At 39.0% G+C, this 9,678-nt stretch overlaps 1 pseudogene; it reads right to left on the minus strand.

Annotated features, from left to right (window-relative positions):
- Window positions 1-7,289: 7,289 nt before the first annotated feature.
- Window positions 7,290-9,405, minus strand: LOC107161143 (annotated as a pseudogene).
- Window positions 9,406-9,678: the final 273 nt, after the last annotated feature.

Below are 9,678 nucleotides of genomic sequence, written 5' to 3' on the forward strand. Positions count from 1 at the left end.
TCCTAGAGTACTACAAAAGACTCCAAATCTTTTTAGTAGCTGCCTCTTTGAGAACCTTAGAGCAGGAATTGATGCATAAAATCAAATTGCTCAAATTCACTCATCATGTATCCCCAAAGTTACAATATTACTCTTCTAAATTTAGATTACTAGAATTTCATTGAACATCCTATACAGGTTTATAGTATGAAATTTTTAAATTAATTTTCTTCACTATTTTTAGATATATAAATGACAGAAGAGTGAATTCTGAAATACTATATATACATAGAATATAGCATATAACTTATTCTAATAAGGATCCTATTCTTATGGTTGTATATGATATGGGGTTTCACTGTTTGTATATTCATAGATGAACATAGGAAAGTTATGTTTGATTCATTCTGTCTTTTCTATTCCCATTTCCCCACCTTCCTTTTATTCCCCTTTGTCTACTTTAATCAACTTTTCTCACATCCTTGTCAACATGTTCTATTACTTGTACTCTTGATTATTGCCATTCCAACTGGAGTGAGATGGAATGACAGTGTAGTTTTAATTTGCATTTCTCTAATTTGTAGTGATGTTGAACATTTATTTCATATATTTGTTGGCCATTTGCATTTTTTTTATGATGTGCCTGTTCATTTCCTTTGCCCATTTGGTGATTGGAATACTTGTTTGTACTGTGTTAAGTTTTATGATTTCTTTATATATCCTGGAAATGAACGCTAAACCTGATGTGCAGGTGCAACAATTTTTCTCCCATTGTAAGTTCTCGTCACATTCTTGATTGTTTTCTTTTCTGTGAAGAAGATTTATAGATGGGAAACTCATGTAACTCTTGAAGCAATTCAATGATAAGTGAAAAATGGAAACCAAAATATAACTTACATGTGTGTCATGCTCATTTAAAGAGCCATAATACATTCAAGAGATAAAGGCAGTGATAATCCTATTTAAAATCATGAATGTAGGTTCACAAAATGTAGGCCCTTTAACCAAATCCCAGTGTCAGTAAGTCATAGAGTACAGATAGAAACCTAGTTCTCCTCTGTTATTTGTGTTTTCCCTGAGGCAATCTGCAGTAACAGGCCCAACAACCTAATAAATTCAGTTTGTTTGAATAGACATAATAAGAAATTCTTATTAAAACCCATCAGTCAAGATAATATGATGGTTTAACATTATGTCCTCTTTGCCAGTGTTAGATGTTGATGATTTAAAATATTGTTTAGCATTCATCACAGATTTTCTAAACACAGAAATTTGGGTGGGTAAAGTAGGGGGAGAAGCTCTGCTAATGATCATATAAAATAACAAATTGATTCATTCAAAAGTTGACAGATGTTGCTGAAGGGTGTTAGAACAATCAGTGAAGAAGCTCAAAAAACTCAGTGAGAAGTAAGCCTGGATTCTCATTTAAATTGATACATATATATAAATGTATTAATACAAACTGCCATTTGTTTTGCCTGCTTTATTTTCCCTTGTATTTCTTTACTTCAGAAGAAAATATTAAAGGATAAAACACATAAAAGTACACAGGAACAGATAAGAGAAGCAAAATCCTTAGACGACAGGCATATGGAAAAGTAAGTAAAAAGGGTCTTCTTTCCTGTACCTTATACCTAGGAATAATTTTATTGTGCTTCAGAGTAACAGATTTATAACTAGACAGGGCTCTTCTGTGAATTTCTCCACTGATTAACTTTCCAAATGATCACTAAATTTAATAGAGCTCAATCAGGGGGTACTTCAATAATAGTTTAGGCACATGCAATGCCTTCTAGATAAAAAATATAAGAGCTTAGGAGATAGTTAAAGCACCACTATGTGAATTGGCCAAGATCCTTAATTCAGATCACGTGGTGGAAACAAAGCTTTTGTACTGGAGGCACCTGACCTTTGTACAACAGCTGGCAAATAGTTTCCTCCTAAGAGTTTAAAGAATGTTGGGAGTTCATTTTGAAGTGTGAGGTTCCAGATTAGTTGGTATAATTATCTGTTGTTTCAAGAAGATAAAGATGGTCTGTTTCTGCACCCTGGAGGTGGTGCATCAAGAGTTATGTGGGCTCATGATTCTTTACACTCTTTACAAAACGTGTGAGCACTTTGTAAGCTTGTTGAAAACTTATGGAAGTAAATACCATGCCTTACTGTACCTTTTGATCACTAGCATCCTGCAGATTTGCTACAGGTGTAAACCCTCCATTATCAGTGTTTCTTCACACACCATTATCTGTATAAAATGGGTTACTCTGAAAATAGAATAATTTGTTGAAACAGGAGCCTTTAGACATGATGTAACAGGCAGTATTTTTAAAAAAAGAATTTGGAGTCATCATCAGTGACAGAGAAGACTTGCAGACTCCAGGTGATACCAGACCCAAGTCCAGGCACCTCATCACTGGAAAACCAGTAGTCAAAAGATGTGAATTAGTGGGAAAGAAATCAGGTTTACTGAAGGTCCAGCACACTGGGGTATTGTGGGACTGTCATCTTCATAGTGCCCTCTTGGGGATCTCAGGGACACAAAGGGTTTTTATAAAGACAGAAAGATGGGATTGTGATGTACTGGGAGGGAAGGTTTCTCTTGGCAGGATTTTTGTCATCCAGGGTGTGTCTCCTTTTCTTCATTTTTGAATGGACCATCACAATGGAGCTTGACTTTCTGGGGCTAGTACCTGTACTTTCTTTAAATAGACAAATTTATTTATGCATGTAAAAAGTCACAGAAATTTACTTGCTTTGTGTTGACATATAACTAAAGACTAAGAAGAGGCATGACACATTTGATTTTATCTGAGGATCACCAGATGTTCTGGGTTTTTTAAAGGTGGTTATTTAATTAGAGTGCCATGTGAGGGACAGATAAGCCTAATAGAGTGCAGGCAGTCATTGTTTGTGGTGATGGTAAGATCATTGATGTCTGCCCTTCCCTTCTCAGGCTGACTGCTCAGCTAGAACTTTCCATCAAATACTCACTCTCCCTTCTTCTTCCTACCTTTCTTCTTCTGGGAGAGAAATGCTAGTCTACATAGTAGAAAAACAAAACAAAAAAATTACAATAAAGATTGTCCTGAGTTTATGAAATGTATCATTTTGTTATCTTCCATTTGCAAATCACAGAAAATCCAATTAAAACAAGTTTAGACAAATAATAAGGAATAATATTTTGTATAGCTGAAGTATTCAGGGGAAGAGTGGACTGCAGATCCAGTAGCATCTAGGGACTCATTAGGGTACAATTTCTCTTTACTTTCATTTTTGCCTTCTGCTGGGTGTGTCCCATGGTCAGACAGGCTCTTCCCTCATGGAAGCAGCTCCAGCCTCACGTCCCTCTGGGTTTAGAGCCAGAAGAACAGAACTTTCCTCAGGGAGTTATCCAGGCCTAGATGTGTTCTAATCTTATCCTGAGTGGAAGTGGAGGGGGCCTGGGTCTTCTGGACTCAGTCCTTCTTAGGCACTTATCTGCAGAAATGGCAGTGCACACAGTGGCAAGGTGACCAGCAAGTCCACTGCAGTACTCATGGACACGGGGGAGGCTGTCACTGCCAGCCTGGGAAGCAGCAGGTGAGAGGAGGAGGTGCTGTATTCAACTGATGGCAGGTTTTTCATATGTCTCCAGGAAACCATTTCAGGGCTTTAGACTGATAGCACTAGGGAGAACAGAAACTTGGTGAAGCCTCTTACAGACCTTCAGGTGGACGAGCAGACCCAGCACAAAACCTACTCCTGCTGTGAACTTACCTTCCATTAGATTTGTGCATGGCAGTGCCACTCTTCAAGGCCACTGAGCTTATTTTCTCTGGGCTCTGAGGTCACATGGCCATTCCCCTAAAAACTCCTCTGGTTGGAATTGTTCGCTGACTCACTGCCTTCCTCCTCCTCAATACCCATGATGCATTATGTACAGAGGATTTGCAAATGTGAAAATATGTGCAAACACCATGGAGAACAGTGTGAATGTTCTTTGGAAGAATAAAAATAGAACAACCATATGGCCCAGAAAGACCTCTTTTGTGTAATTTAAAAGAAATGAAATCAGCATGTGGAAGAGATGACTGTACTCATGGGTTTGCTGCAACACCCTTCACAATAGGAAGGGACAGAATCCATCTTAATTTCCTGTGGGTGAATGGGTGGATGGATAAGCAAATTGGCAGGTGGCCTGTGGAATATTATTCAACCCAAAAAGGAAGGAGATGCCAGCACTTTCAGTAACTTGAGTGATCCTAGAGGACACTGTGCTGAATTACATAAGCCAGGCACAGAGAAATCTGGCACAACCTCACTTACATGGGCAATCTAAAAATGTAAACTTACAGAGGCTGAGAATAAAGGGTGGTCAACAGGGGTGAGGGTGAAAAATAGGTGTTGGTCAAAGCTACATGGGCACATGTATGCCAGGTGCATGAGACCTAGAGATCTGCACCCTAAGTGCATGTAGTTAAGAATGTGGTCTTTTGCCCTTTAAAACCTGTTCAGAGGACAGTTCTCTGGTTAAGTATTTTTGCATTACAAAGAGAAGCACACAGGGGAGCATGAGGAAATGGCAGGAGGACTTGTGGCCCCAGGGTGTTACAGGTGTGTGTAGTGGCCAGCCCACTGAGGTGCCATCAGATAAAAGGAATTATTTGTTTTTATTGTGCCTCCTACTAAGGCAGGGGTCATGAAGTGGCAGTGAAGGTGGCTTCTCCAGGGGCCAGGAGGCATCTCTTCCACCTGAGCTCCTAAGTGGACTCAGCTGCTCAGGCTGAACCCTTTCCACCTGCCCGCACCCTCCTCACTGCCTGCAGCTGTGGGAGATGTGCTGTACATGCACATAGATCTTTGGACAAGGGGCAAGGACTGGGAATGTAGCCCTGCCCTGCTCTTCAGTCCACTATGGAATTTGAAGGAGGGTCCCAGGACTGGCTGCTGCCCTCCTCTTCTGCTCTGCTTTTCTGCTCTGTTCTACTTGTTTTTATCGTAAGTAGATTAGTAATAAATCCTCTGTATTTTTTTTTTGTGTGTGTTGTGTGTGTGTGTGTGTGTGTGTGTGAGTCTGATAGGATGGCCTTAGGCCTGAGCCTAAGCAACTCCATTTTAAAAAACCTGCAGTTTCACCAGGCACACCCACAGATCCCTCCAGTATGGCCTCAAACAATTTCTTTCCCTTACCCTGATAAAAAGAGTGAAGCTCCTGGCAGGCTTTCCTCACCTGATAAGAGGGAAAGGCGAGAAGATCAGGGTGGAGACCAAAAACCAGATGTTTCTGACCCCAGGGCAAATGATGTGACTGAGAAATCTGGTGGTAGCTGATAAGGATTGAAAGGGAGGTAAAAAAAAAAATTAGTATAAGTGATAAAGCAAATGAACCGGGTTTCAGCCAGCCAAAAAATGAAATCCCGGTGTCAATGGAGACCATCTGGATATCTGGACTTTCCCCCTGTCTGGAGGTAACAAGGCTCTTTTTTCTTCCCAGTGAGTTGCTGCCAGACACAGATAGTGGGGCGGGAGCAATATATCCCTGCTCAGAAATGACAACACCATCCCACTGCACAGCACCACTGGGGACTTGTGAAGCTATAATGAGGCACCTCTACCCCTCAGTTGAGGGTGTTTCTAGTGGAAGTTCAGTGGGCAGTTTGAACTCCACCCAAATCTATCAGTGATGAGCTTGCATTGAGAAAGCTGGACTTCCTCCTCCATTGGGTGAAAATGAAATGTGCCTCTCACCTCCCAAAGGAGTGGTACCAATGCAACCAATGGAACTAGAGGAAGTTGGTGCCTGCATCTTCATGATGGAGTGTTAACCCTCTGTTTTCTTCTAGAATTTGCAAGGTTTCTATTCTAATTCCCAAGTTTTTGGTTCATTTAGACTTGACTTTTGTGCAGGGTTAGAGACAGTGGTCTAGTTTCATTCTTCTACATATGCACATCCAGTTTTACCAGCATCATTTATTCACATGGACACAGAAGAATGGGCATGAGGGCTCACTGGAAGTGGAGTCCTCAGGGCATGAGGCCCAGAGACAGCCCAGCCTCTGGAAGCACAGGCTGTACCTATAGCTTCAGGTGGGCACTGTACAGTGAGCTGGGAAGGATGGAGAGAGCAAACCTCTCACTGAGGGGCTTTCATGGCTCCTTATCCTGAAGAGCAAATCATGTGTGAATTTTTGCAGAAAACCCTTATGTGTATGGTCAATATTATGATGTGCTGAGGCATTACCAAGAATGAGTGGGCATGTGAGAACAGAAAAGAATGAAGTCAGACTCCCTACATCACTTCATACACACACACACACACACACACACACACACACCCTCAAAATATATCACAGAACTCAATACAAAATTAAAATTACAGACTCCTAGAAAAATAGGAATACGTTATTTTTGCCTTACATTTAGAAGTGTTTACTAATTTAAGGCACTAGCTATGCAACAAAAGAAGTAATAAGTAAATTAAACTTTATTGAAAATTATAGCTTTTGAGCATCAAAGAATGCACTAAGAAATTGAATTGACAACTCACAAAATGGAAGAAAATATTTGCAAATCATTGATTATAACTCAGAACTGATTGTTACCCCAAATATAGAAATAACTGTTACAACTAAACAACAAAGAAAATCCAATAAAAAAGTATCCAAAGACTTGAATATGCACTTCTCTAAAGATCATTATGTTTGAAAAGTAGTCATCATTTATCATTTATCATTAAGGAATTGCAAATCAAAGTCATAACAAGATAACACTTTATGAGTAGAAGGATGACTACAATCAATGACATGGACAATAGCATATGTTCTCAGGGACAAGGATACACTGTGACCTGGTGAAGAAATGTAAATGATGTGCCTACTTTGGTAAAACCACTATAGAATCAAAGAATCCCTGTAATGAATACAACATTAGAAAATAATTCAGGTCTAATTGTTATTGGTTATATATTTTTGGCTTGTATTTGTTTAATAATGGAGATATTCTCATTTTCTTTTAGATTGTTGTTAGTGGTTATTAAAATATAATCATGAGCTGGGGTTGTGGCTCAGTGGCAGAACTTAGGCCTAGCATGTGTGAGGCACTGGTTTTGATTCTCTGTATAAATAAGTGAATAAAGTAAAGGTTATCAACAACTAAAAAAAAGTTTATAAATAAAACACTTAATCATATACCTATTAGTTTCATTCCCTTGTACTATATTTCTCTATATCAGTCATATAAAAAAGACTATTTCTTTAATTATGACAGCTCAAATATCAAGAAGAGGGTTCTTCTTAGTCATGGGAATTTTGATTTTTATAATAACAGCCCAATTATTTAGGTAAAGTACATATAAGTATGTACTGTATATATTTTTGTGGTGCTCCATGAGTGTTTCCTGGAGGAGGTGGAGGAAGAAAAGGTCCTCTTCTCATGAACCAACTCCTTGGATCCACAGAAAACAATGGACCTCTGATTGGAGGGTAAGATGAGAAAGAAAAGCCAGAGCCAGTTGCTTGGTTTTCAGCAGGGAGAGATGAATCAGGTACATTGGAATCACCTAGATCAACTTTGGTATCATTTCTACTAGATTCCATTTCTGAATATGTAGGCCCATCCATTTTATCCAAAGGCAGTATAGTAGAACTTCTGAGTTCTGCTGATCCAGACGGTCTACCATATTTAGAATAACATCCATCTTGCCTTTGCAGAGGAAGATGTGGATCAGAATATGGTTGGCCTGGTGAAAAGATCATTATCATATGGGCCTGTTCCCATGGACCAGGGGCTGTATGTCAGAAGGTGCTCGCTGAGGATAAGTTGACTTATCACAGTTTGATTCTCTTCTTTCATTGCTAGTTGGATGGTTCAGAGGATTCTCTGGGCCCCTTGAGCCTGTTTCTCCTCCTACTGGCACCAAAGTTGAGGGTATAAGTGTACCCTTCTTTTCCATATGAGAAGGTCTTATTTCACATGAAGGTTGACCCAATGGTGAGAGACCATTTGGAGAATTCTTTTTGCCAAAGGCTGTATTTGAAGCATCAAGCACAGAAGGATCTTTTTCTACAAGCTTAAATTATAACTCTATTTCAGTTAATTTTTTTATATTGTGAGCATTTTTTCCTTAAATTATTGAGGTATCTTTCAGCACTCCTAGCTGCCAACTCATTACCATGAGCTTTTTTTCTCATAGTAAATAATGTGCCCCTGATAAAAACAAATGGTTCTCTCCAATTCTTCTTCAAGACCTTTTGATCGCTTTCTATTGGTCTCCAGCAGTTTAGTTGTATGGCTGAACTTTTCGTCCTCTTTGAAAAGTTTCTCTTATTGTTCTACCTGGTAATTTTTCTCTCCTATTTTCTTTGGAGTTTCATTACATTTTCTTGATATAATTCCATCATGACTTTAAGTTTCTGCTGAAGATTCTGATTCTCACTTTCAAACTGTGTATTTTCTGCTTGCAAAGATGCTTTTTCTGTCTTAAGATTTTTAATATGTTCTATCAGGTCTTCCTTTGTTTCAATTACTTCAGATAATAAAGTAAAAATTTGATTTCTTTCTCTTTCTAAGGTTTTAAAAGAGGCCTTTAACTTCGCATCATAAACCAGTGTCTTCCAAGACCCTTTTGGCTGATCTTCTAAGTGAGCACTAATTTCTGATTCACTCTTCAAATCCAATTCCAAGTAATCATCATCTGTTAGGACTTTTTCAAGCACAGGAGCCCAATCTTTTATCTGCAGTAAGTGTTCAGTCAGAGAATTAATGTGATTTTTTTGTCTCCTAGAACTTGTTCTGCATGTACTTTAGAGTGTCCAAATATAATTTTCTGTTTAGTAAGGCCATTCACTTTTTCTTTCCATACTTCAACTTCTTGTAAAAGCTGTTTATGACTTTCCTGACGTCATTCAAAGCCTCTTTTATTGCTACTGTAATTCTTTCTTTATTCATTTGAAACATTCTCAAGGTTGTTTTAGCTTCAGGTATTTGTGATTTAAGTGATTTTGATTCATCTTCTAGGGACTTAATCCTTTTTGATATATCCACCATCAATTTATCTTGTTGAGAATATTTAGTTTTCTCTTCTTTTAGCTTATTTTCTAGAAAGAGTATTTCATCCTCAAGTTTAGATAAGGACCTCTCCAGGATTTCATATATTGCCTCCAAGTTTTCTGTTTTTACTGACTCCTTCACCAAAATGACATCCTTTAAAGGTGACTCTAAGCCTTCATACTCTTTTTGAACAAGGCTAACATTTTCAAGTAATTGACATTTTTCTTGAATTAGTCCAAAAAATTTTAGAGCAAGTTTTTTTTTTTATCTTCTCATGTAATGCCTGCTTCTCACAGACTGATAACTTCTCCACAAAAACAAAAGAACAACAAAAAATCCAATAGCTGTACATATCATCAACTCCCATGGACAGCCATAAGGACTAGGGTGTGTTTCCATGTCTTCAGTCAAGGTAGACCACAACCCTACTTACTTCTTCCAGGACCACCCCCAAGTATGGCTGAGAGACAGCTGTTGCCTCCCCATCATGCTAAGGCTACTTTGGCTATTCCCTCCACAACCATACAATCCCCAGCCACGCCAAAATAGGCTGTGAACACTCAGGCCTTTGGTCAGGAGAAAACCTGCACCAGGCAATGGAGCAGACCATTTTGTACCAGTGAGTGGCGGGGAGGGGCTGTGGGCATGAGCATGGGCATCCCTGGTCATGGG

This window comes from Marmota marmota, unplaced genomic scaffold, assembly GCF_001458135.2.
Source record: "Marmota marmota marmota unplaced genomic scaffold, marMar, whole genome shotgun sequence".
NCBI lineage: Eukaryota > Metazoa > Chordata > Mammalia > Rodentia > Sciuridae > Marmota > Marmota marmota.